General features: G+C 40.1%; 1 protein-coding gene across 1 annotated transcript in view; it reads left to right on the top strand.

Annotated features, from left to right (window-relative positions):
• LOC135320895 (uncharacterized) overlaps positions 1–24,946 on the top strand; it is a 142,665-nt gene extending 117,719 nt beyond the window's left edge. The window contains exons 29-30 of the mRNA XM_064484092.1: positions 11,355–11,450; positions 22,848–24,946. The gene's annotated coding sequence lies outside the window, so the exon portion shown is untranslated. The remainder of the gene's footprint in view (positions 1–11,354; positions 11,451–22,847) is intronic.
• The last annotated feature ends 547 nt before the right edge of the window (positions 24,947–25,493 follow it).

Here is a 25,493-nt window from a genome sequence, read left to right on the forward strand (position 1 = left end):
ATTTCTGTCAATCTTACTTCCTTAATCCAGCGCCATATCTTACATATTGTAAAAATTAATTATTATCTGACAGTGTGATATTTTTTTGTTCTTTTCTTCCATCCCAAAATTTCTTGGCTATTATTATGACTTTATTATTCCTGAAGAATTCTAAAATATTTTGTTCAAGTTAAAAAAAAGTCAGATAAGAGTATTCATGGGATTTTTATTAAGTTTTGAATTATTTTTAGGAGAACTTACATCTTTACAAAACTGTTTTCCTCCATGCAATATGTTGATGTCTCTACATTCATACCTCTTATTTACCCCTCAGTACAGTCCTGTAGTTTTCTCCATGTACAACATGGGCATTAATTTTGAGTTTATTCCAGATTATTGTTGATGTTTTTGTTAATTTTGTAAGTGAGAATTTTTTGCTATTATATTTTTTAACTGTTTAAACTGACACCTAGGAAGGCAGATTCGGTTTGTAAATACTCACTTTGTAACAAATCATTTAAAATTGTAAGTATTAAGTAATTGTTCGAGGATCCTTTCTTTTGTGTTTTTAAAAATTTGTTTCCAATATTATCAAAATGGTCATAGCTAAGAAGTATAGGTGTGGAGACAGATGGAGAGAGGTAGTGTGGCTCATGTACAAACTGTGAGCACTTTCATGGCTGCCTTTAGGCTGGAGAAGCCCCAGAAGAGCCCAGGTTAGACCAGGGGTGGCTTTGTATGCACTTGAAAGCCAGCTTTCCTACCTGTATGGTGAAGCCTGGTGGGCGTGGCAGGTAGATGATCAAGGTCTGATCAAGGTCATTGGCTGCACAGAGCGCTGTGTCTGTGAGAACTGGAGTCCATCACCATGGGAAATGCTTGGCGCCAGGAACACTGCAGGGGAGCTGGGGAGTCTGTGTGTTAAGGATTTTCCAGTCCTTGGAGTGGGAAGATCAGACTCTGCATTCAGATCTGAGTTTGAATTCATCCTCTCTTATTTACTGGTCCTCTGACTTTTGTCAAGTTATCTACCCTCTTTGAACTCCTATTTTCTTATCTCTCAAAATAGGAGAATTACGGCCTGCTGCTAGAGTGTTTGATCAGGGTAAGTGATTTGTTTCTATAAGATGCCACGTACAGTCACAAGCTCAGTGAGAAATGGGCTGTCACCTCTTCATCTGCAACTCAGTGCTCGACAGGACATCGGGGCAAAGCCAGTCCGTAATTTGTTTGTGATGCAATGAGGAACAAAATTAATGTCTTGCCTTTCCCTTGCAGTATTCTTACTCCTTTGCTTCATTTACTTCTTTCCTCCTTTCCTTTTCCCTCCTCCACCAAAAGATCCTGAGACTCTCTCAGAAAACTAGATTCAAATTACTTTAAAGGGTGTCTCATCCTCATGATATGACAGTAACATAAAAAAAATCTGTACAGATCCCAGACGTCATTGTATTTGATTTACACACACACATGCACACCCACACACACACACAATCAGCCTACCTACAACTTGCTGAGGGAGAAGGACCAATTTTTCTGAGTTTTCATTCACTGAGCGTGAGAGCAAAGTCTCTTACGCAGACTTTCACCTTGCTTAGTGCATGGTGTTTTTAATTGGATTTCTGCTTTGTGGCCATAGAACTATTCTTATAGAAGAGAGTTTGTGGACATTCTGCTGTGATATTGGTGTCAACATATTTGAGTTGGAAAGGACTTAGGACAGCATAGAGTCGTAACTTTTTATGGGTGAGAATCCATGATGGTGTAACTTGGACAAGAACCTGGGTCTTCTGTCTTCGTGTCCACGTAGATGAAGAGGCAACAGGGCGGGAGATGGCAGGGATCCTTCTTGCTTGAGTTCCAGGGTCTTGCTAGTTTTCATTGCTCAGCTGCCTTTAGTTTAGGTCCGTGTGGCCTCTCATGGGAAGGTCACTCTGTCCTGAAAGACTGAGTTTCTAATCAGCAAAAAGCCCTGGACCCACTCATATTTCCCAGAGTTTTTCTGCTGTCCTGCTGACAGTTTATATAAATGATACCTAAGAAACTACTGGATATAAAATCCTTATTGTTATCATTTGCCCTCAAGTTCCATAGGAATGGGGTGCTGTCTCAGGCTGTCTAAGGCTAGATCTGAACAAAGATAGGGTGATAGGCTGTGCTGCTGGACCCTTCCCATTCGAAAGGGATTTCAAACTTAGTTTTTGGAATCAGACAGATGAGTTCAAATCTTGCCTTTACCAGTTATTAGCTTTGTGAACTTGGGGAAGAAACTGTACTTGTTTGTGTCCAATTTTCTTTATCTGTAAATAAGTTCAGTATTTACTTTAGGGTTTTTGTTTTAGAACTGAATGAGCTAATTTCCTCATTTATACCTAAAATACTGATCGCGTGGTTCTATGCTGGTGCCTTGGTAGAAGATTACTAAGGGACTCAACAGTGAGAATGCAGGTGGTGGACCCCTGGATCATAGAGCTTATATTCCAGGATATGCTTGTAAAAGACTGGATGTGCAGTGGATTTTTAGTAAATATCCATTCCTTTCCTTATCCACATTGATTGTGTATATATCTTTGTACAATATATGAACAATTTTTATTGCAATTTAAATATCTTTGTAGTATTTATATTATGTAGCTATAACAAAATACGTGAAATAAAATGATTTGTCTTTTATTTTCTTTTCAATATGCAAAACAAAAGAAAATAAAAAAGAAAAAAAGGTTTTGAAGGAGTAGAAATAATTTTATTTCTGTGGAATCAATTCCCTATGTTAGGTTTTTTAGTTGTGTTGTTAAACAGCATATAAAATTGATAGGTTGTGACTTCAGTGTTGATAGCTAGGTGAGTGTAGTTTCTTTTTGTGGTTGTCTTTGATGAATTATTTGCACTAGATCATAAATGATGTGCATGTTACATATTGGAAACGAGGAAAAAGTGGAGACATACTACCTCCAATGCAGTCATCTTGTTACCAAGTCGAAACTCGTACTGCTTGCTGTATGACAGGCCAATAAATCGGGAGATTGAGGTGTTGGAGCAAGGAATAGTGACTTTATTTGAAAAGCTGGCAGACCCAGAAGATGGCTGAATGACATGCTGGAGAACCGTCTCCCCCAAGTCAGAAATCAGTCCACTTTTATACTAAAAAGGGGCGGGGATGCCCTGTTGATACTAAAAATTCTCTGGATCACCTGTCTTACTTGTTTGTTATGATCCAGGAAGTGTTTTCCCTTCATTGCTCATTCCCATAACTAGAATCACACTATTACAATTACTTTATTCAGGGTTATAAATTTTTTCTATTTCTTCAAGATGTTTAGCCATCATCAATTTTGTAGGCCTAGTTACACTTTGGGAAATGTAACAGACAATTTTATAAAATAGACAGGATATAAGTAATACAGCTAGTAACGTTAATAAAGTCATGATTAAGAATTTAATAATCGGGAAGTTGTATTTTGGGGTTAAAATTTTGCTTGTGTTTCTGATTGAGTTTGAGTGATCTTATGGGAAAATTCATATTTATGGTCAGTCTCAGAGCAGGTATTAATTGGTCAGGTGACGTCTCCCACCTTGTAAGATCAACAGAGGTCTAAACAGAACTATAATTTCTTTTTAGAATAACGTTTCTGAGGGCTATCTAGTTAGAGACTTGGAGTAGGGAAACCCACCAAGGTAACACAGAAGAACTAGACATAGGTAATTTACCATAAACTTAACAATTGGAGTAGTTCATAATCAAAGGTAGGAGAAATTATCACAGTAATTTTTATGCAGGCCTGGTACGGTGTCTTGGGTCAGCTGTCTACCTCAGATATCGTCTTCTTGTCATCCTGGCCTGGTAGCTTTTTCTCCATTTGGGCATTGTTTTAAGGTGAGCAGTGCTCTATAGGCCAGTGCATTGCAGGGGCTATTTCTGATAGGAAATGAACCCGAAAGTCCGTTTCCTTCAGCTTTGGTGTGTATGGTCTATTTAAGAGTACCTGATAAAGGGTCCTTCCATTCAGGTTGGAGACAGTTCTTTAAGTCATGCCTGTTCCAGTTTGTATAATCCCCTGGCTGCAGGTCATGGGGCATTGGAATTTTACCCAAGGATAGATTAGTGAGCTTCAGAAACAAAGCTAGAGTATCCTATTAATAATTCAGTTAAACTGTACAGCAATGTGACATAACAGCAAGGAATGGTTGGGAAGTGTGTTAGTAAATACGGACGTCAACAAAACTAGAATTTAATATCCACTAAAATATAATCTTTTTTCTCTCTAAAGTTACCCTCATTTTTCTCAAATAAAGCCATGTCAAGATTAATTGCTTTACAAGTTGTCTGATTATTTGATCATATAAGCTTTTTTAAATTGGCTGTGTTGGAACTTTTAATTAGGAGTCTCAGGGTAGAATGTTAATAAGGTTTGCTAAGGCCAGGAAAGACCCGTCAAGGGCTTGTCATGGATTTCTGCCTTACAGATTTAGGTAAATTCTTTTCTCTTTAAAATCCTTAAAATACCTTGAGATTCCTATATCTGTTAGGAGATGAACTTCCTCATTTGTCTGATAGAGCCACTGGGGACCTAAGAGTTTTTAGTCTATTGAGGGATCAGATTGAGAGAAAAGATAACTGTTCCAAGTCTGATTACATAGGTATAATTTATCAAATTGCTGTGAATCATAGCTAGCTTAAAGAGAAGAGATTCTTTATGTCTGGGAAACAGGTTAAAAGCCAGTAGTATTTTAAACAAAATCAAAAATTATAACCATATTCACCAGTTTACTCAGTCCCATGTAATTAATTCTTTTAATCACAGTTTTCATTGGAAATTTAAAATTTCTTACCCAGTTTATTTCACTGCTATAGTTTGAAATTTTTTAGAAATCAGTAAATCTCCTTGAAGAGCAAGCATTTTGCAAAACCATCAGAAGACAACCATTAACTGTCTATAAATGACAAAAGATTTAAAATCATGGTTAAACACCGTTACACTATAATCGATAAAGGAACCTGGTCACTATACCCAGAATTATCACTGGTAACATTTCAGATATACCAGAATGTTAGGGAGTCCATATAATTTCTACAATATCTATATTAATAACATTTTCTCATACAATATAACCTTAGAAGTTTTATTATTCATTTGACAATACCATGTTATTTAACATGCCAAATGAAATTTACTAGATTAAAATCTCTCTTTGGGATGTTTCAGGGGCCCTCTGTAGCATCCCAAACTTAACTGGAGATTAAAATAACTTTAATTAGAAATTGATATTTGGGGAGCTTGTTTAAAGATTTCAGAACACTTGGTCAGATAAACATATAGATCACTGTAACGTAGAACTAATTCATTAACAAGAAAATGCGTCAAAGGTAATGGCAGAACAGATCAGTTAAGTGGTATAAGAAGTTTTACAATCTGTTACTGAAGGTGGATTAACATTTTAAGAAAATTTTTTCCTCTTAACAGCGAGAAAACCAAATCTAGTCTTGTACCTGCTTACTTCTAAGATTCATTTACTTTGCCCAAGTTGATTCTAAACTTAGCCAATTCTGACCACGTATGAAACTCTTTCCTCAGGGTTCCACTTCCACAAGCCTTCCATAGCTTTCTATACTCATATTAGTGTGTCCCTTATTTTCTCTTCCATTCAGAAGTAACCAGCTTCAGGAGAAATCCACTATTTTTCATTAACAAAATATAATTCCATTCTTATATCTTCCTTTACACATTTATCTTACTTTCCTAGGATACTGAGATCATTCCCTTAATAATAGAGACTATTTCAGGGTGGCATCATCCATTTATTAGTATTTCTAAACACCTTTATTTTCTCTGTAAGAGGAAGTTACATGTTAAGTAATTCATATTTCAATCTTATTTTATCTGAAAATGGCATAGCTATTTAATAAAATCCTATCATTTGACTTAATTTAGCACAACTCTAGAATTTAAAGTTACCAAACATTTAGAGATTATCTTAAGCATACATTTTAAAAATATATTTTAAAAATTTACCCAAAGCTCTCATCTCATTTGCATTTAATTTACTTAAAATTTTACCACACCACATTACTGTTTTTTTTTCTTGACATATCTGCAACAGATATAACAGGATCTTATTTGACTTTCATTAAACCTAGGTACAGTAAAAGCATTATACTTAATATTGATGACTTTAAAGATGTCTATATTAATTAGGACATTCTTAAACTAAACAGTATCAAATATTATCTTAATATTGAATATTTTCCAGTTCACGTGACGCTGAAAGTCAATTTGTTCAGTTTTTATTTTAAAAATACTTAATTTTCAAGCTCCTATTTTTTACGTCAATTAAGCAGATCTCTTTGACTTTGATTTTTTTACCTGTAGAAATATCTCACATCAATAATGTGTACACAGTCTTATAAACAGACAAAAGCTAGAGATCTCATAGCTTCACTTTAAAACTTACTTATAAGATAGGTATAATAATAGTTGGAGTAAAGTGAATTTGCTTGCTCAAATCACTAAGGCTTGCTATTTATGAAACAGACATTTAAGATTTCTTGACAAAGTCTGAAGGACACGTCAGAGTTCTGAGTTCTAAGTTTTAAAATGCCAAAAATTTCTTGGCCTTAAATTTTATTTCGTTGAGCTAATTAGGCTCAGTCTTAGGTCATTGTTTGCTGTATTTACATTTCTGATCTGCAAGACAAAGACACAATCTTCCAATTCCCCAGAGAACTGCTCTGTCACCCAGACCCAATTTTCCCTCCTTAATTGGCATTTTTTATCAGTGAGAAGAGCTGTAAACAAAGAATTCCGTGTTTTAAAACCTTAAGGTTTAATTTATCATGTTTTCCAAAGCTTGCATAAGGCATTTAGTAAGGTCTCTTTTTCTTGAGTTATAAGTTAAACCCAGGGTAAACCTCTTAATATATTTTTTTATTAGCCACTGAATATTAGTTTTTAGTTTTACGTTATACTGGACAGCTCATGTAACTCTGTTGGTTTCTTTTACTTTGTTCAATTAATATTTTCTGAGGGACAGATTTGTGCCCAGACTTACAACACCAAGAAGGGGACGCGTTTTTCCATTGAAACATATCTATCCCACAACATAATTAAGCAAAAGTTTTATATAAAGACCATTTAAATATACCAATTTTACAAACTTTTATCTCAATTTTATTAAATCTTATACCTTTAATTTTTATATTTATGTTTTAATCAATAATTCTTATTTCTAGAAGGAGTGCCAGAAGCCTTTTTTTTTTTTTTTTTTGTGCATTGTATCTAATTTTATAGAAAAGTCTCTAGGATGCCCAAGTTTCAGCCAAAGAGCTTAGACCCCTCTCAATTTTTACTTTGATTAATTGGTCTGTTGTCCCAATCATTGATCAAATATTTCAGTCTATATATATATATATTTTAAACTGCGGCAAATAAAACGGACTTGTTTGAACTTTAATGTTGGGGGGCAGTAGGTGATCTCTTTGGCCCTTTTTTTTACTTTATGTAGTGTAGTATCAAAACCTTGTACCTAAATCCAAAAATGTCCATTTTATTTATCTCATTCAAAATAACCATATAAAAATATTTATCCACTTGGGATAAGCCCCTTATCTTTTATTTTTCGACCTTTTAACAATCCTTTTTCCAGTTATTCAACCTAATTAACATTAATTATTCTAAGATTTTATTAGCATCCCTAGAACCATTTATCGGAAAGGAAAAACACAAATGTAGCTTTTCAAACCAGTTTTATTTTTTTCACTAAGTTCTTAGCTTAAACATTAGATATATTTTTCTACCTTTAAAATTGATTTTAATAGATACCAATAAAACAGCTGTTTATAATGAGATCTCTTTCAACTTTCACCAATTTAAAAGTTTTTCCAAATTAAAGGATCCATCATATGGCCATCATTTTATATATATATATATAATAATATATATATTATTATTATACAATATATATATAATATATATATAGTGATTTTAAACCAATAAGATGAAGAGGCTCTTCCACATGAGAGTGGGGGTGTTGCCTAAATAAAATTCAAAGGTTTACTCTTCAAAAGCTAAAGGCCTTTGTGGTCCAGGCTGATGAAACAAAGTTTAAGATGGCAAAATATCTGACAATTGGTACAAAGAATTGCTTAGAATCCCAATTTATTTGCGTGGCCACCATATGTACACAATACTTGAACCTTTTGTATGGCAGAGTCCAAGGTTTCCTTTAAAAAAAAGTAAACTTATATATACATACATACACACATATAAAACACCCAGAGAAAGATAAAACATTTACATTTCAAGGACACAGGAAGAGAAATCTAAGTTCCCCCTAACGGGGATTTTGTTTTTATAAGTTCAGAATTCCAAAAAATATTTTTATCAGGCCTGGTTAGTTACTTTCATAGTGAGTTTTTTTTTTTTTTTTTTTCTAATTCCCAATTAATGCTGTAAGTTTTGTATGTACATAAACCTGGCTGGGGTAATAGTTGGAGGCTGGCAATCTGTCATTTTTTCTTTTCTTTTCTGTTTTTTATTTTTTTTGAAAGTTCTATTCCACATTGTAAGTTCGGGTTCTCAGAATAAATTTGCTAGTAAGATTTCCCTCAGGGACAACTCTATGGCATGAAGTCTTTGCCTCTACCACTCCTGCAAGATTCTCTGTCACCAGAGAAAGCTGTTACCAGCCAGGAGGAGGGTCCCATTTTTGGAGTTGAAAGGTTACTCATAAGAGTTTTACTTTTATCCTGAAAAATTCAATGGAGGTAACCAAATTGAGGAAAACATTAGAACAACCTCTTACCTAACCACTCAGCCCTGAACCCAGTGTCCTTCAACTTGGACACACTCGGGACGTCTCCACTGGGTGAGTATTTTCCTGGTATGTTTCCACCAGCCCCACTTCGGACGTCTCTGCAAGGTGGGTATTTCCCATTATATTTCAACCAGGCCCCACCCAGTATGTCTCCACTGGGTGGGTAATTCACCCCAGTATCTTTCAACTGGAGGGCCAGTTACCTGGAAACTCCGCCAAATAAAACTCAGGATCATCAAACAATATGTGATTTCCAAGAAACAAGAGAGACTCACCCAAATTCATCTGGACTCCCCGAGGAGGCAGATGGGCACAAAGGGCCACTTATGGTACCAAGGCTCCAGATACTCGGAGAGTTCAGGTGGAGAAAGTCTGCTCTGGGTCCCTTCATGATGTCCAAAACTGTTGACTGAAATACATGTGCAGCCTAAAGGTTAAGAGTTATGATTTATTTGGCGAGACGACTCGAGCCATGATGACAGCCTCTCAGATCTCTCTGAGGGACTGCTCCCAAGAGGTTGAGGAGGAGCTAGGATATATAGGAGCTTTACAACAAAGACCAGGTTGTTGGAACAGTAAAAGATTGCTTGTTATCTAAAGAAAGCCAGGTATCTCAAGTTCAAGAATTTAGTGCTTTTCTATGTATGGGAGGAAGCAAATATTTTGGACTCCCTGAATTCATTCTTTAAACAAGCACCTAGCTACCTAGGGCCAGTATCCTGTCCTTTCTTATTCTGAGTCTGCTCAGAGGGCACCATTGTGAGTTGCTGCAGCTGCTGGGCTGCAGGCCTGTCCTCGCTGGGAGTTGGCGGCAGCCGCTAATGACTTGGTTTCAGCACTCTTTGTTTACTGACATGGTTGCAGTATTTTCATTCACATTGTAGTATTTTCATTCACGGACAGATTATGGATAATCTGCAACCTTGGAAAGGAACCGAGATGGAATTACTGCAGGTACCTTCTTCTTTAATAAGCCGTGTGCAAACATAAACATGGAGGAAGCATACATTTGGATTTGGTGGTGTAGGGAAGGGTTTCTGCACATTACAGGAGAACGCAATGCAGAATTCCTTAAGTCCACCTTTTTTTTCTGTAGTGGTTTCTGAGAACAGTTTATGGTAATTAACCAACATTTACAAATGGTGGCACACATTGCATTTAAGAGCTGGCCGGCTGCAAACTTGTGTATTGGACAGGTGGAATTCATAGGCAAATGGTCAGGTGGATGGGAGAGAGATGGAGCCTAGGCCTGGGCCCAGATTCCGGTTTAAATCGCCATTTCCTCACCATACGGCCTTGGACTAGAATGCAACCTCTCTTAACCTGTTGGTGAATCTGTGAAATGGGCATGATAATATTCGTTTCTTCCTGGGATTGTTGTAAGTTCTAAAGTGTATTGTAGCACACATGAAGCACTTAGCAGTGTTCACTGTGTGTGGCCGCCCCGCTTGGCGTGTGTCAGAGCCGTAAAGGCAGCATTTGTCTGTTGAGGATGCACTGGTAGCCCCTTGAATATGTTGTGAATTTGGTGATTTCCTTTAATCTTGGTAACTCTGTGTGCCATGGGCAGTTATTTTCATGGACAGATGAGGAATCTCAGGGTAAAGAAGACTGTGTAATTTGCCCAAAGTCAGACCATAATTTTGGGTGCATGGGCCTCGGTTCAGCATGGGCCCCAGGGCCTTCTGCCCTCTCCGTTCAGCACCAAAGCCAGATGTGTGATCGGCTCTTTCCCAGCCCAGAATATCGGGCAGGCCGCAAGACACACCTGGCCCTGCGCTGCTTGAGCAAAAACTCCGGAGGAGAGGAAATTACAAAAGGGATAAACATAAAAACAGATGACAGCAAACTGTGATCAGCACTGAGAAGGAAAGGAACACGCCTCACAATGCAGAGCTGTGAGCTTTCCCGTCGGGGCTGCTCTGGGGGCTTTCATCTCAGCTAAACAAACTCTGCTGCTCCACCAAGGCAGGAAGGCAGGGAGCGTGTGGCCAGGTAGACAGGGCCTTGTTAATCATACACATTCCCCATTAAGCTGCAGCTGTCACGGGCACTTACCTAGTAAACAGATGTCTTCCATAATCATCACGCACTTTTCTTGGTAGTTTTATTGCCCCACCTTTGAGATGAGGTCATTGAAGCTGGGGAGTTTGCTGCATGCCCGTGATCACCATGGAAATACCCCCACTGGTCTTTCAACCTAGACTGGTGTGGCTGTCATGTCCCAGCCCTGTGAATGGCATCATGTTGCCTCTCCCAAGCGGCCCAAATGACTGACATTGATATTCTTAATTCATAGGAAATGGTATGTGACAATAGGTGAAAAAGCTATTAAGAAATTGTTTGGAAAACTAGAACAAAATCCAATTCTTCCCCAGCTGGGGGAGCGTACCCTGTGTCACTCACCCCACTCACTGCGTGTCACCTCCTCCCTGCCGACTCTACGTTCAGAAGCCACTCTGAGTCTTTGAAGAACATTTTGCCTCATGACATTGTTGACTAGGACCTGCGACCTCTCTGTCCCTGGTTAACTCTGTCTTGAAAGCCATTTAAATTTCTTGCAGGCTCCTCCGCTCAGATGTAAGAATATCCTCTTTCGACTTCTTGATGCAGCTCCTTAATGAAGATCTCGTGAAGGAAACTTAGTCAAAACCTGGGAGGTATGCACACAGTGACTGCAAACTCAGCACTTTATGAAGTTCAGAATCAGATTTGTGGGTGACTCAGGAAAGGCTTTTTTATGGTAACAAGGGGAAAGTGAAAGGATGCAGGCTGTGTGAGACTGAAACATCTCGTTCCCAGCCAGCAAGGCACCTGCGTTCAGGGTGGTGTGTGGGGAGTGCAGAGTTCTCACAAAGAAAGAAGAGTTGTGATGGGAGGGAGGACAGTTAGGTACTTTACTGTGGAGGGAAAAAGTGGGTTAAGCATTTCCTGGTTGAACAAGAGGATTGTGACATGATGTGCTTGTATTTTGGAGAGAAGGGTTTTGTGGGGACAGGCCTAGGGAGAACGCTCTGTGGCTGGGGAGTCAGCACAACAGAGAAACACAGAGAACCGTGCAGACCCCAAGGCCCCTGCTGGGGAAGAGGCTGCCCTCCAATTCGAGCCCTGGGGGCAGCTTCTGTCCCTTAGCTGGGGCCTCAGAGCTCCCTTCACAACCCAGTCCTGTTGATACAAGGAAAAAAACGTGAGGCATGAGAAGGGCTGTTTCCCAGGCTTTTGTTGAGCCCCTGGGATGTGTCCCACCAGATTTTGTTCCTTGGCTTTGTGCAGTAAAGTATTCAAGAGCAAGCCAGTGTTGAGGAAAGGTAGATTTATTCACAGAGACACATTGAAAGGCAAGAGAAAGGCCACGAGGTGTGGGGTTTGGGTGCTCAGATTAAAACTAGGTACACACTCCACAGAGTGTGGGCTTTCTCCGAAGAGGGAGAGAGAGGGGTGCCCGCGAGGTGGCGCTGTGTTGCTCGTTTTCTTGGGCTTGGTGGTTTCATTTGCTAATATATAGAAGAAGCAGCCTAAGGGCAAGGGGCTGGGATTCCCAGGGAGTTGGCCATTTCCCACCCTTTGACCTTTTGTGGCTAGCCTTGGGACTGCCATGGTGCCTTGGGGCATGTTATTCACCATGTTACTATTACAATGGGTGTATAATGATGCTCAAGCTCTGCTAGAAGTTAAATCTCTTCATCCTGAACCTCAAGGCCTACTGGGGTTTGAATCCTTCACCATTTTGATGTTAATTGCTGTGGCTTTCCTTGAATGGCTGTGCTCTGCCTCTTCCATCCTGTCTCACTATGATGACACAGAGAGAGCAAAGGCAGGGCCCTGCCTGTGCTCCTGCATTTAACAGCAGGATGTGTGGAGTGGGCTTATGATGACTCTGAGTAGTTAGAAAGGTGTTTCAGATTTTGCCACGTGAGACATGGGGACCTGCCAGCAGCCATCACAGATTTATCTCAAGGGCATTATCGCTTGTGTTGTTACGGAAACAACAGGCCAGCCAAGAAACATGCACTGAGATTTATTACGCCGGCGGGCTCAGAGGGGCTTCTGTTCCGAAGCTCTGAGCACCTCCAAGACCTGCACATGAGGTTCTATAGGGTTAGTTACAAGTAAGGGGCTATTAGCCAATAAGGCTCAAACAACAAAAAGCAAGGAATCAGTACACTGAAGCTTATGAATTTGGAACAGATCACTTTACTGACAATTGTTGACCTTGGATTTACGAGTTAGCTTATTAGCCCAGTCAACTGACACTAAACTTCAGATTTACGATTTAGCCCAGCAATACTTAGATCAGTAAACCGACATTTATCACACTTAGATTTGTGACTTAGCTCGTTAACCCAGCTGGGCTTTTCCTTCACAGTGTCATTCATCTTTTCTATATTTCTTTTTTTTTTTTTTTAAGTATTTAATTCAAATTTAATATCAGGTTTTTTTGGAAAGAAATTTCTCTTTTTCTTTTCTTTGGGACTCTTTTTGGGGGGTAGGTAATTAGGTGTATTTATCTGTTAGTGGAAGCCCTGGGGCTTGAACCCGGGACCCCGTGCACGCTAAGCACACCCTCTACCACCCCCCCATGATCTTTTCTTTTTGCTTTAGCTGCCAAGAATCTTACAGCTGAATTTCTAGTCGGGCTTTAACACTTGCCCTGACTCCAGGGAATCCATTTTTATGACTTTACCTCCCCCAGGTTTCATTTAAGTATTGAATCTCCAATTTCTCTTCACTTTCAGTTTTGCCTTTTTGTTGTTATGGTTGTTAAGGTGTGTTTAAAAAATTGTTTAATTTCTCTTTTAGCAGGAGGCTGAAAGTAAATAAATATGTAAACAAACAGCACACTTAAATGCTTTTATACATTCTAAGCTGTTTAGTAGTTACTTAAAAACCGAATTGAATATTAAAGTGATAACATTTTTAAGTTATTTTTTAATTTTTTACAAAGATATAGCTGATTTAAAATATGATATGTTTCAGGTGTACAATAGATGCTCCATTTATAGTTACTGTAAACATTGGCTGTATTCCCTGTGTTGTAAGATACATCCCTGTAGCGTGTTTACATAACTTGTTGCAGTTTGTATAAGAAAGTTGGGTAACGCAGAGTCTGGGGCATGGCTGTGTCTGACCCAGGGTCACGCTCACCCTGCCTGTCAGAGCCCAGGCCCTCACTCCTGTCTGCAGGGCAGCGAGTGGAGGCAGCCCTCATCAGCGCTGGCACCACCCTCTGAGCGGCAGTGACAGCAGTGTCTGTGTGTGGACGTGCAAAGTGTTTTTCCAGGAGCTTTACATGCATTTCTGCATTTAATAATTAAAGCCCTCCTGTGAGGAAGCGTTTTATGATTTTAATGAATAATACATTTTATTTTGATATTGATAAACTTCAAACCTCCGGAAAATTTACAGGAGTAGTATAGTAAACGCTTAGATACAGTTCACCTTAAAGGGCACTATTTGTCCTTTTGTGTCTGGCTTATTTTAACATAAAGTTTCAAGGTTCATCCATATTGTAGCCTGAGTCAGTACTTTATTCTTTTGGTTTCATAATATCCTTTTTCTTTTTTTTCGTTTTTGGTCTATTTAAAAATATTTTCATTGAAGTCTAGTCAGTTTATAATGTTGTGTCAGTTTCTTGTGTACAGCACAACAATTCAGTTAAATAGGAACATACCTGTATTCATTTTCATATTCTTTTAAACATAAGTTACTATAAGATATTAAATATATTCTCCTGTGCTATACAGTATAAACTTGCGGTTTATTCTATACATACTCAGTATCTGCAAATCTTGAACTCCCAATATATTCCTTCCCACACCCTCTCCCCTCTGGTAACCATAGTTTGGTTTCTATGTCTCTGTGTCTGTTTCTGTTCTGTAGATAAGTTTATCTTTTTGTGTCTTTGTTTTTTGATTTTTTTTTTTTTTAAGATTCCACATGTTAGCGATCTCATATGGTATTTTTCTTTGTCTTTCGGGCTTACTTTTCTTTGAATGACATTCTCCAGGTCCATTCATGTTGCTGCAAATGGCATTACTTTATTATTATTTTATGGCTGAATAGTAGTTTATTGGAGAAATATACTACAGTCTCTTTATCCAGTCATCTTTCAGTGGATATTTAGGTTGTTTCCATGTCTTGCTATTGTAAATAGTGCTGCTGTGAACATTGGGGTGAAAGTGTCTTTTTGAGTTAGGGTTCCTTCTGGATATATGTCCAGGAGTGGGATTGCTGGGTCATATGGGAGGTCAATTTTTTGTCTTTTTAGGAACCTCTGTACAGTTTTCCCCAATGGCTCCACCAAACTGCATTCCCACCACAGTGCAGGAGGGTTCCCAATTCTCCGTAGCCTCTCCAGCATTTACTGTCTGTGAACTTCTGAATGATGGCTATTCGGATTGGTGAGAGGTGAGTCTTGATTGCAGTTTTGATTTGCATTTCTTTGATAATGATATTGAGCATTTTTTTCATGTGCCTATTGGCCATTTGTATGTCTTCATTGGAGAAAAGTTTCTTTAGGACTTCTGCCCATTTTTGAATTGAATTGTTTGTTTTTCTTTCTTATTAAGTGTAAAAGCTGTTTACATATTCTGGGAATTAAGCCCTTGTCAATTTCATTTATTGCAACTATTTTCTCTCATTCCATAGATTGTCTTTTTGTTTTGCTTTTTGTTTCCTTTTCTGTGCAAAAGCTTGTAAGTTTAATTAGATCCTACTTGTATTATTTTGCTTGTATTTCTATTGCTTGAGTAGACTGCTCCAGGAAAACATTGTTGAGATGTATGTCAGATGTTTTGCCTATGTTTTCTTCTAAGAGGTTTATAGTGTCTTGTCTACATGTTTAAGTCTTTAAGCCATTATAAATTTATTTTTGTGTATGCTGTGAGGGAGTAGACTAACTTCATTGATTTACATGCAGCTGTCCACTTTTCCCTACACCATTTTCTGAAGAGGCTGTCTTTACTCCATTGTATGTTCTCACCTCCTTTGTCAAAGATTCAATGACCAAAAGTTTGTGGGACTATTCTTGGTAATTTTGTTTATCCGTTCATTGATGGATGGATATTGTTTGTAACCTTTGGTTACTCTGAATGATACTGCCATGAATATTGAGGTGCAACTTTTTGTGAGAATATATTTTCATTCTGTTGGCTGTACAGTTGGCCCGCCATATCTGTAGTTTCCACTTTATGGATCCAGATGGCTGATTGTAAAGGGACTCGAACATCCTTGGATTATGGTATCCAGGGTGGGGGTTTCCTGAAACGAACCCCCCGAGGATACTGAGGAATGACTCTATATGTAGGAGTGGAATTGCTGTGCCATATAATTCTAACCTTTTGAGGAAACACCAGGCTTTTCCAAAGAAGCTGCACCATTGCCCCTTTCCAATGGCTGCGTATTGAGGGTTCCCATTTCTCTGCCTCCTGACCGACACTTTTTATTGTCCATGTTTTGATTATAACCATCCTAGTGAGTGTAAAATCAGATATCATTTTGATGTTGATTTCGCTAGTGATGCTGAGCATCTTTTCATATGCTTATTGGCCAATTGTGTATCTATTTAAATACTTGGCATATTTAAATTTGGGTCGATTTTCTTTGTATTGGTCAGTTGTAAGCATTTGTTTTATATCCTGGATACTAGTCTCTTATTAGATATAGGCTTTGCAAAATTTTTCTCCTATTCTGCAGATTGTCGTTTCACTTTAGTTTTTTTAAACATTAAAACAATTTCTTTCTAGGGGAGGTAATTAGATTTATTCATTTTATTTTTCTTGCTAAGCACGCACTCTATCACTTGAGCTACCCCCTTCCCCTTCATTTCACTTTCTTGATGATGTCCTTTGTAACAAATGGTTTTAATTGTGATGAAGTCCATTTTATCTTTCTTGTTTTTCACTTGTGCTCTTGGTATTGTATCTAGGAAGCCATAGCATATCCTTGAACCACAAGGATTTAAACTATGTCTTTATTAGAAAGTTTATATATTTAGTTTTTACGTTTCCGTCTGTGATCCATTTTGAATTAATATTTTATTTGTTATATAAAATACGGGGGTCCAGATTCCAGATTAATTCTTTTGCCTTCAGATACCCAGGTGTCTCTGCACCATTTGTTGAATAGACTATTCTTTCAATGGAGTTTTGTTGGCACATTTCTGGAAAAATGACTGTAAATGTAAGTTTCCCCCCTAGATTTTTTATTGTGTCTCATAGATTTATGCATCCAAACTTATGCCAGTACCATAATGACTTGAGTACTATAGATTTGTAGTAACCTTTGAGTGAGTCCTCCAACTTTGCTCTTCTTTTTCAAGATTGTTTTGGCTGACCTGGGTCCCTTGCACTTCCATATGAATTTTGGCATCAGTTCTTCAATTTTTGCAAAGAAGTCAGCTGGAATTTTGATAGGGATTCCATTAAATTTGTAGATCACTTTCGGGAGTCTTAACATTTTTAACAATATTGTCTACCATTCCATGAACATGGGATGCCTTCCATATATGTAGATCTTTTAAATTTTTTTGGTGATACTTCAAAATGTTCAATGTGCAAATCTTGTAAAATTTTGTTAAATATATCTCTCATTTTATTTTTAATGCTGTTGTAATTGGAAAGGCTGAGCTTCCTAAGGGTGGGACTATATATCAATTTATTTATTTCTAGGATTCCCACACAGCAAATACCCTAGATTTATATTTGCTACATAAATCTATCCACAATTCTTCCCACCCCCGTGTCATAAGAAACCAAGACCCAGGTTAAGCTACCTGAACACCTATGTGGAAGTGAGAAGTGAGACCCTTGTTTGGGGCTTTGTGCAGATTATACTGAAAGCTTATTCATTATGGCTTCATCTTAATTTCTTTTAAACAATCCTTTCAGTGTATATAGTCAGATACATTAAGAAAATGCCCTTTCGATGTGTGGAGGAGCTAAGACTATAATTTTCAAATAATTTCTAGTGAGAGTGTTGTACTTGAAACTAATTTGCATCAATCTTTGAAGATTTATGTTTCAGGAGCTTTGACTATATAATACCTGTCTTTATTCAATAACTACAACTAAATGCACAAACAAAATGTAAGAGTTTGAGCAAACTGCCCCTGCCCCGTAGTGCTGGTTGGCTGCAGCTGTAACTGGAGTCAAGTCTTACCTATCCCAGTACGCTTGGGCGGATCTGCTCAAAGGGGTTTGTCCAATAGTTTGTCGGTAGTCTTTTGGACAAAGCCATAAAGCATTGATTTAAGGTTGCTGGAATGGAATCTATTTTATTAATATTAAGTAAGCACATATTGAGTGCTTACTGTATGTTGGGAATTGTCCCTTTGCTTCACATGAATATTATTTCGCTTAAAACCTCTCATATTTCCTTGTTATTCACACTTTACAGATAAGGAGTCTGAGGATTAGGTTTTCTCTCTTTTGGGGGGAGCTCATTATCAATGATGGGAAGTTGTAAGGAAAAAGATACTGATTCATCCAGAGAAAACATTTTTCTGAGAGTCAGCACTGAAGAGGGTGATCATTGTTTGAGTAAGACGAGCCACGGGTTGTACAGAGTCAGCATCCCTGTCCTGGTCAAGGCACGTGTAGTGCTGCGTGGTGGGTGAGGCAGCGAGGCCGCGCAGGGAACGCGGATGCCGGGCCGTTGGTCTGTGCTCAGGATCAGTGGTGCTTTCTCCTAAGGGAAGTGGAAAGTCATTGTCAGATTTTAAGTAGGGGAGAGAGGTGCTCTCGTAGATCACTTTTGTCTTGTAGAATGCTTAGAAACATTTAGAAGGCTCGGCAGGAGGTGATGTGATAAGTCAGAGTAGGGTGGCTCTTTGGTGTAGCAGTGTTCAATTTTCAAGTGGTTTTCAGTCCCAGGTTTGTGGCTCAGTAGCCGTGTCACTTTGGATGACGCACTCAAGGAAGTGAAACAATTTATCTTATTAATTGAAGCAGTGATATACCGACTTCCCAGGACTTCTGTGGAGATCCAGTGAGGTAACGTGTGCACAATGTGCAGCGTAGTCCCCAGCACAGAGTCAGTGCTGAGGGAGTGCCAGTGAGAACCTGGTAGGTGAGGTTTGGGTGGTGTGACTCGTTGACTGAGGAAATTGGGCCCTGAAGGAGGGGTCCAGTCACATCTGTGAGTGATGGGACTGAGCTGGGAGAGGCAGAGAGACCTTGCCCCCCGACAAGAGGCCCTGGGCAGGACCGCTATGGGAGGAGCACCGTGAAGTCAGCTATTTGCAGGTGGAGTTGGAGGTTCCCTTGAAACATCTAAGTGCAGTTCCACAATCACAGAGGAGGTCTAGGCCCGGGCTGTGCATTTTCCTATAATCTCAATCCCTGAGGACGCCAAGTTATTGGTCATTGAACGTGAAGACATACTTACAGGACAAGTGAATAGTAAGTATCATCTCTGTCATCAAAGCTCAGGTCTCTTTATTCATCACTCACTTTGCTAATTGGGTACTTACAGAGCTCACTTCACCATCCTCACCTGGGCTCAGGCTCCACAGAAAAGATCTTGTGAGTCTCCCTCTTTTCCAGAAGAAAACACATTTAGCTGGTAGACTTCTCTACTTCGCCAGACTTAGAATTTTAGTTTGTTGATTTAATTCTGTTTTCTGTTGGCCGTCTCCTGACAGGAGAGACATTTTACCTCATGGTCAGGTTTCAATTAGCTGTTACTGAGAACTGCTGATCTGATCTATAGTGTATTTTTTCTATTAACTTTCTAGAGTACTTATCATTTTTCTGTCTTTGTCCTTTAATTTTGTTTCCTCTTCAATGTTCTATCCTATTTGGGGCCTTATTTTATTTTTTAATTAAAAAATGTCTGTTAGCAGTTTAGAAAACAAAAGCAAATAAAAAATGCACATGATAGCTAGATTTAGAATATATCTAGTGTGTTTTCTGTCTCGGCATTTGAGGGTTCTAGAAACTCTTGAAAACCTTCATTACATAAGTTCCTTAAAATGCTGATTAAGAAATTATACCTTCCTTCCTCATCTTTCAAGCTGCACAGCTAATTGTCAAGAAAGTGAGGGGAAATCCTCAGAAGCCAAGTCAAACCAGAAAGCAGGGATTCTGGGAGATACGTGAGCCTTAGAAGCCCTGGGGAACAGTTGGCTCCTGAACTGAGTTTCAGTTGCCTTGACAGGAGGGCAGGAGGTGAGCCCCAGGACTCTCACACTGGGAGTTGGATGGCTGTTCTTATGTAAGGCCAAGCACATCCTGAGAATTCTGCTTTATAAAAGGGTGAATTAGAAAGAAAATTAAAAAAGCATTCCTCAAGGCAAGGAAGTAAGGAAAGTCAATTTTTTTGGAAGCGGGGAAAAATAACATATCCAATGTAAGTATTTAGTTTAAATCTGTTCTGGCATGAGAGTGACAACAAACTCCTGGCAGAAAATCACAGCTTCTCCCGGAAGAGAAGTTGTGTTTTGAATGAATCAGTGGGCAGCCATTCCGAAAAAGATCTCCAGAGTCTTCTGGATCAAGATACTGGACCCAAACTCCTCCCTTCCATGGTCTCATTTAAATAACCAGAAAGGTTTTAAAGGAAAGAAGCCATAATCATAGTTCTATTTATTGACATTAATATATGCTAGGAATTCAGAGGTGACTATGGAGTTGTCTCCTCTTTTATGGACTTTACTTTCTATTTGACATAGTTGGGGAACTTGGTGGAGGGTGGTGTTAGTCTGTTGCAATTAGCCAGGATAGGAGATTAAGAAAGCAGTGAAGGGCGGGTGACATTTTTAGCTGAGGACAGTCCTGTTCAGTTGGTTTGTAATTGCAGGCTCGTTGAGTTGTCACTGGAGGGAATTGATCTTATGGAGTTTGGACTTAACTCAGGCCTCTTCAGAATGGACAAGTGAACCTGGAAAAAGACAGTCAAATTTGTGCAGACATTAAAGTCCACGTGAACGTGCTGTATCCCTGAGCCAAAGATAGGACAAGTAGGCAGCACTTCTTGAGGACAGAGGAGTGGTTTTTAAGGTTCTTCAAGAATGAACCAGGGAACCGGGATGGCCAGTTGTCAAACTGTGACGTTGCTCTTTGGACGGTGTACCCACCGAGGTTATTGGCCGTTTATAGGTTTCCATTTCTCTTTAATGCATGACAGGTGATGAGGACGTGGGCATACTATTTTGACACCTTGTACCTGCCTAGAAGCGCGGGCACAGCTACGGCTGCGCCTTACATCTTGCCTCCCATCCCGCTCCCTGGTTCCGTGATCACGGCCGAGTGGTTCCTTGATGACCTGTCCGTCTCCTCTGTGACAACGTAACCCAACAAAATACCGGAGCGTATTAGCTTGGCTTTGTTTTTTTCCATCCTTCCCTTCGAATGATGATGACTGATAATGGACCCAGTTACTTTTGCAGATGATTTACACATAAGGCTTTCAGTACAAACCTCGTAATCCCCACTGTGTGATCTAGAGAAGAAAGTTACATTCTTTCCAAATTGTTTTGATGCACTTATGTGGGAAAATGATGTACGTTTGAATATGTATTTCCTCTCTGAATCATCATGGCTAGAGATGAATATTTGTAGACATGGAATGAGTTTACTGTATTTGAACTGTATGGTCCCCTAAATTCTCCCCAGCTTTTTAAAGTCATCACTGGAGTGCTACCTCCAGAGTGTCCCAAAGCATCCACCACTGCCTGTTCTTCGGACACTGTGAGTTTCCAAGTTGGAGAAGGCTGCTGGCTGTTGAGGCATTCTCTGGCACATCTCTGGCTGGCTGATGTGAGCTTAGCACACAAGACTTGGCAGACAGTATCTAACCATGGTCACGTCCATTTCTGGAACACTCATTTAGGATTTTACACCTATGCTAGGGGCATACGTTATTTCATTTAGTTTTCCCAACAATCATAATTAGATTTTATCACCTGTATTAATAAGGAAACTGTGAAAGCGAGTGACGTGCAGACTTTGGACTGGAACACGGGTCTTTCTGATCCCTGTCTCTGTTCCCTCCCCAGCCTATCCTTCCAAATGGCCAGGAGACTCTTCCTCAGTCTTGAGTTTCCCGCTGATGTTACCACTCTGTTTCCGGAGAGGAAAACAAGTCTAAACTTACTTTCCAGTTGGAAATGGAATGGAGAGTTAACGTTGGAAGCCGGGAGAGTCTGTCCTGTGATGAAGCGGTCTCCGAGCCACTTCCATTGGGACGTCACGTCACTGTCTGGGCCCCTTGCACAGCCTGTGCACAGGTGACAGCACAGATGTGCCGAGCAGTCCTCCCGGACAGGGCAGCGGGTTGGAAATGAGTTTGGGTATTTGGTTTCATTACATAGGTTCCTGAGGGCCTTGGCCTGGCACTTCGAGTGGGACCACTCCCTGTCCCACAGACTCATGCTCTGGGCCCGTGCAGACCTAACGTGGCCTCAGCCTGAGACTCAGTGCCCGTGGTGATGAGGAGCATTTTAGTCCAGGGTCTGCCGGAGGCTCTGACACTTCTGGGCAGTGGGAATTTGTCCAGGATGATAATAAATCCTCCCCGAGATTCAGATTTCCTTGCCTGTGAGCCGGGGTAGTAATATTTTCTGAAATGATTGTAATGATTCTGTAACGGTCACAGCGTGTGCTGGCAGGTAGCTGGTGTTTAAGGAGCAGAAGTCGCAGTCACTCTGTCAGCCTCTCACTGTGTGCTCTGTGTTTTGAGAGGTTGTGTGTTTGGTGAAATTCCCGCCCAAACCCTAGGGTCTAGATGAACTGTTGTTCCTTTACTTTCCCGTCCTTTTCCTCTTTCCCTTCTCTGTGTCCCATGTTTAGGTAGCAGATTCCTCTGTTTCAGGTAATACGGGCCTTTCTAATAAAAGGAGAGGAGGAACGCGGAAAGGTGGGGCCCAGAGGGGGTCTGGAGCGTCTGCACAGCGCTGCTTCCCTGCATTTCTGCATCCGGTCCCATCAGTGCACGAAGTCAGCCTTCCTCTTCCTTCCTGTGTCATTGGGTCTCTGTTTTAAGGGAAAATTTTTTACGGGTTTTTTTCACTTACATGTTTCGTTCAGATGCTTGTTGCTTTTCTCCCTGTGCTTCAGCATTCCTAGGAGAGAATTCAGCAGTGCAGCATCCTCTCCGAGTTCTATGAGTTGATCGGCTTCCACCGCAAGTCCGCCTTCTGCAAGCGGGTGGCCCCCGTGCAGCGCGCGGCCCCCGGCATCACGGAGCCTGGCGGGAAGGCCTGCTACCGACTCCTTCTGCAGACGCTTCCTGGCTACAGTCTGTCGCTGGATCTGCAGGACTTCAGCAAAGGTGTTGGAACTAAAACATTGCTTCAGTCCCATTAACCATGCCTGGTTTGGGCCCTGCTGTCTTGCCTCATCAGGGTGAATCCTGATTCGTTTAGAACAGGGCTTAGCAGACTTTTTCTGTCAAGGGCTTGGGAGTATTTCAGTGTCTGCAAACCTCCTGATCTCTGGTGCAGCTGCTCAGCTCTGCTGTTCAGACGCCAGAGCAGCCGGACATTCCACACACACACAGAGTTTTATTAACAGCGTTGGCTGGGGCTGGATTCGGTGTATGAACTGCAGTTTGTCCCCACAGCTCCTCACTATTGACGCCTGCACCAGAGCGTGCATTTGCGACAATGGGTGAACCTGCACTGACACGTCATCATCACCCAGAGCCCAGACTTGACACTAGGATTTACACTTGGTGGTGTGCACTCTGTGGGTTTGGACAGATGTGCAATGACATGTATCCGCCGTCACAGCATCATACAGAGTAGTCTGTCTTAGTGACCTTAAAATGCTCCGTGCTGCACCTCATTCATTGCTCCTTCCCCTCTAGCCTCTGACAGCCACTGATCTTTTAGTCTCTTTGGTGTTCCCTTTCCCAGAACACCATACAGTTGGAATCAGACATTTGCGGAACCTTCCCAGATTGGCTTCTTTCACTTAGTAATATGCATTTAAGGTTCCTCCATGTCTTTTCCATGCCTTGATAACTCATTTCATTTTAGCACCAAATAATAGTCCATTTTCTGGCTGGACCACAGTTTATCCATTCACCTACTGAAGAACAGCTTAGTTGTTTCTGAGTTCTGGTGATTATGAATAAAGCTGCTATTAACATCTGTATGCAGATTTCTTTGTGGACATAAGTTTCCATTTCGTCGAGTAAACACCAAGGAGCACAGTTGCCGGATCATATGTTAGGAGTACGTTTAGTTTTGTAAAAAATTGACAGACCGTCTTCCAAAATATCTGGGCCATTTTACATTCCCACCAGCAATGCATGAGAATTCCTGACGCTCCACATCCTCACCAGCATTCGGTGCTTTCAGTGTTCTGCGTTTTGGCAGTTCTGACAGGTGTGCAGTGATACCTCGCTGTTTCAGTCTGCATCCCCTTGATGACAGATGCTGTGGAGCATCTTTCCATAGACTTCTTTGGCATCTAGATTTCTTCTTTGATGAGGTGTGTGTTCAGGCATTTTGCTCATTTTTTAATCAGGTTGTTCATCCTTCTTGTTGAGTTTAAAGAGATTTTGGTATATTCTGGATATCAGCCCTTTATCAATGTGTCCCTGCCCTTCACCTGCAGCACCGGAGTTGTCCTTTGGGTCTCAGTGGAGTGTCAGCTCTTCAAAGAGGTTCCCTGTCTTCCCTCAGCCTAAATACTGTCCTTGTATTTTTCACTTTCATTGACTCATTTTGTTGTTTTTAAATAGCATTTCCCATAATTTGTAAGTACATTAAAAAAAAAGGGCAATGATTGAACACCACCTCCCCCACCAGGCTGTGTGCCCTGTGAGAGCAGAGGCCCTGTCCCCACTCACCGTTTCCCATGACAGCACATGGCACATGTCCATGTAAAAGTGTGTAACGTGGGGCCAAACCTGATGAGCAGCTATGATGACATGTGTTGGCTACCATTTATTGAGTAGACTTTGTTTCTGATCTTAATTATTAAATCACATGAATGAAACTTGTTTGTTTTGAAAAATAAACAACAAAGCACACCTCCATTTGATTGGTACTTTCCACTTAGCCTTCTGACCCAGGAGGGGATGTTCACCATCATTTTGTGGAGGAGGTTGGGGAGGTAAAGTAAGAGAGTGAGATCAAATAAAGTAAAAATGATAACTATCAGTTGGCTTTATTTTCACTAAGACATAAAAGTTACTTTAAACCCTATCTCAGGTGTTGTTCTGTTGTTTTAAACATTTCTCATAGAATTAAATGGAAGCCCACTAAACCCTGAAAGGGAAATTGTGTGCTCAGGTCCTGAAAATTGTTTATGTCTATTTCTTGAAATGCACATTTTCCCTGCTGGTTACAGAAATTCGAGGCGAGAACACAGCCGTGCGCTGTGTTTCTGCTGGCTTCACGGGCTGCTCACTTTCATTTTCATTTTCTTGTGTTGCAGTTTATGAAGGTTTTCCATGAGATATATTGCTCAGCCTTTTCCTGAATGAAGGATTGAATTTTCCACAGGAAATCTTATGAAAGAGAGTGACAAGGCACATGGGTTTCCCAAAAAGGAATACTTGATGTAATAAATTCTCACTATGGTGAACTTTTTTAATACAAGCCAGTTGAAAATTCTATCACTAGGTCATAGGCCACAAATCTGTCTTAAGAATAAAAAGATTCAAATTTTATAGAAGAAGCAGTTTGAATCAAGTAGAAATTATGATTTGTACACTAGTTGGTGTTAGAACTTATACTCAGTCTTATCGTA

The sequence above is a fragment of the Camelus dromedarius genome, unplaced genomic scaffold, assembly GCF_036321535.1.
Source record: "Camelus dromedarius isolate mCamDro1 unplaced genomic scaffold, mCamDro1.pat HAP1_SCAFFOLD_180, whole genome shotgun sequence".
NCBI lineage: Eukaryota > Metazoa > Chordata > Mammalia > Artiodactyla > Camelidae > Camelus > Camelus dromedarius.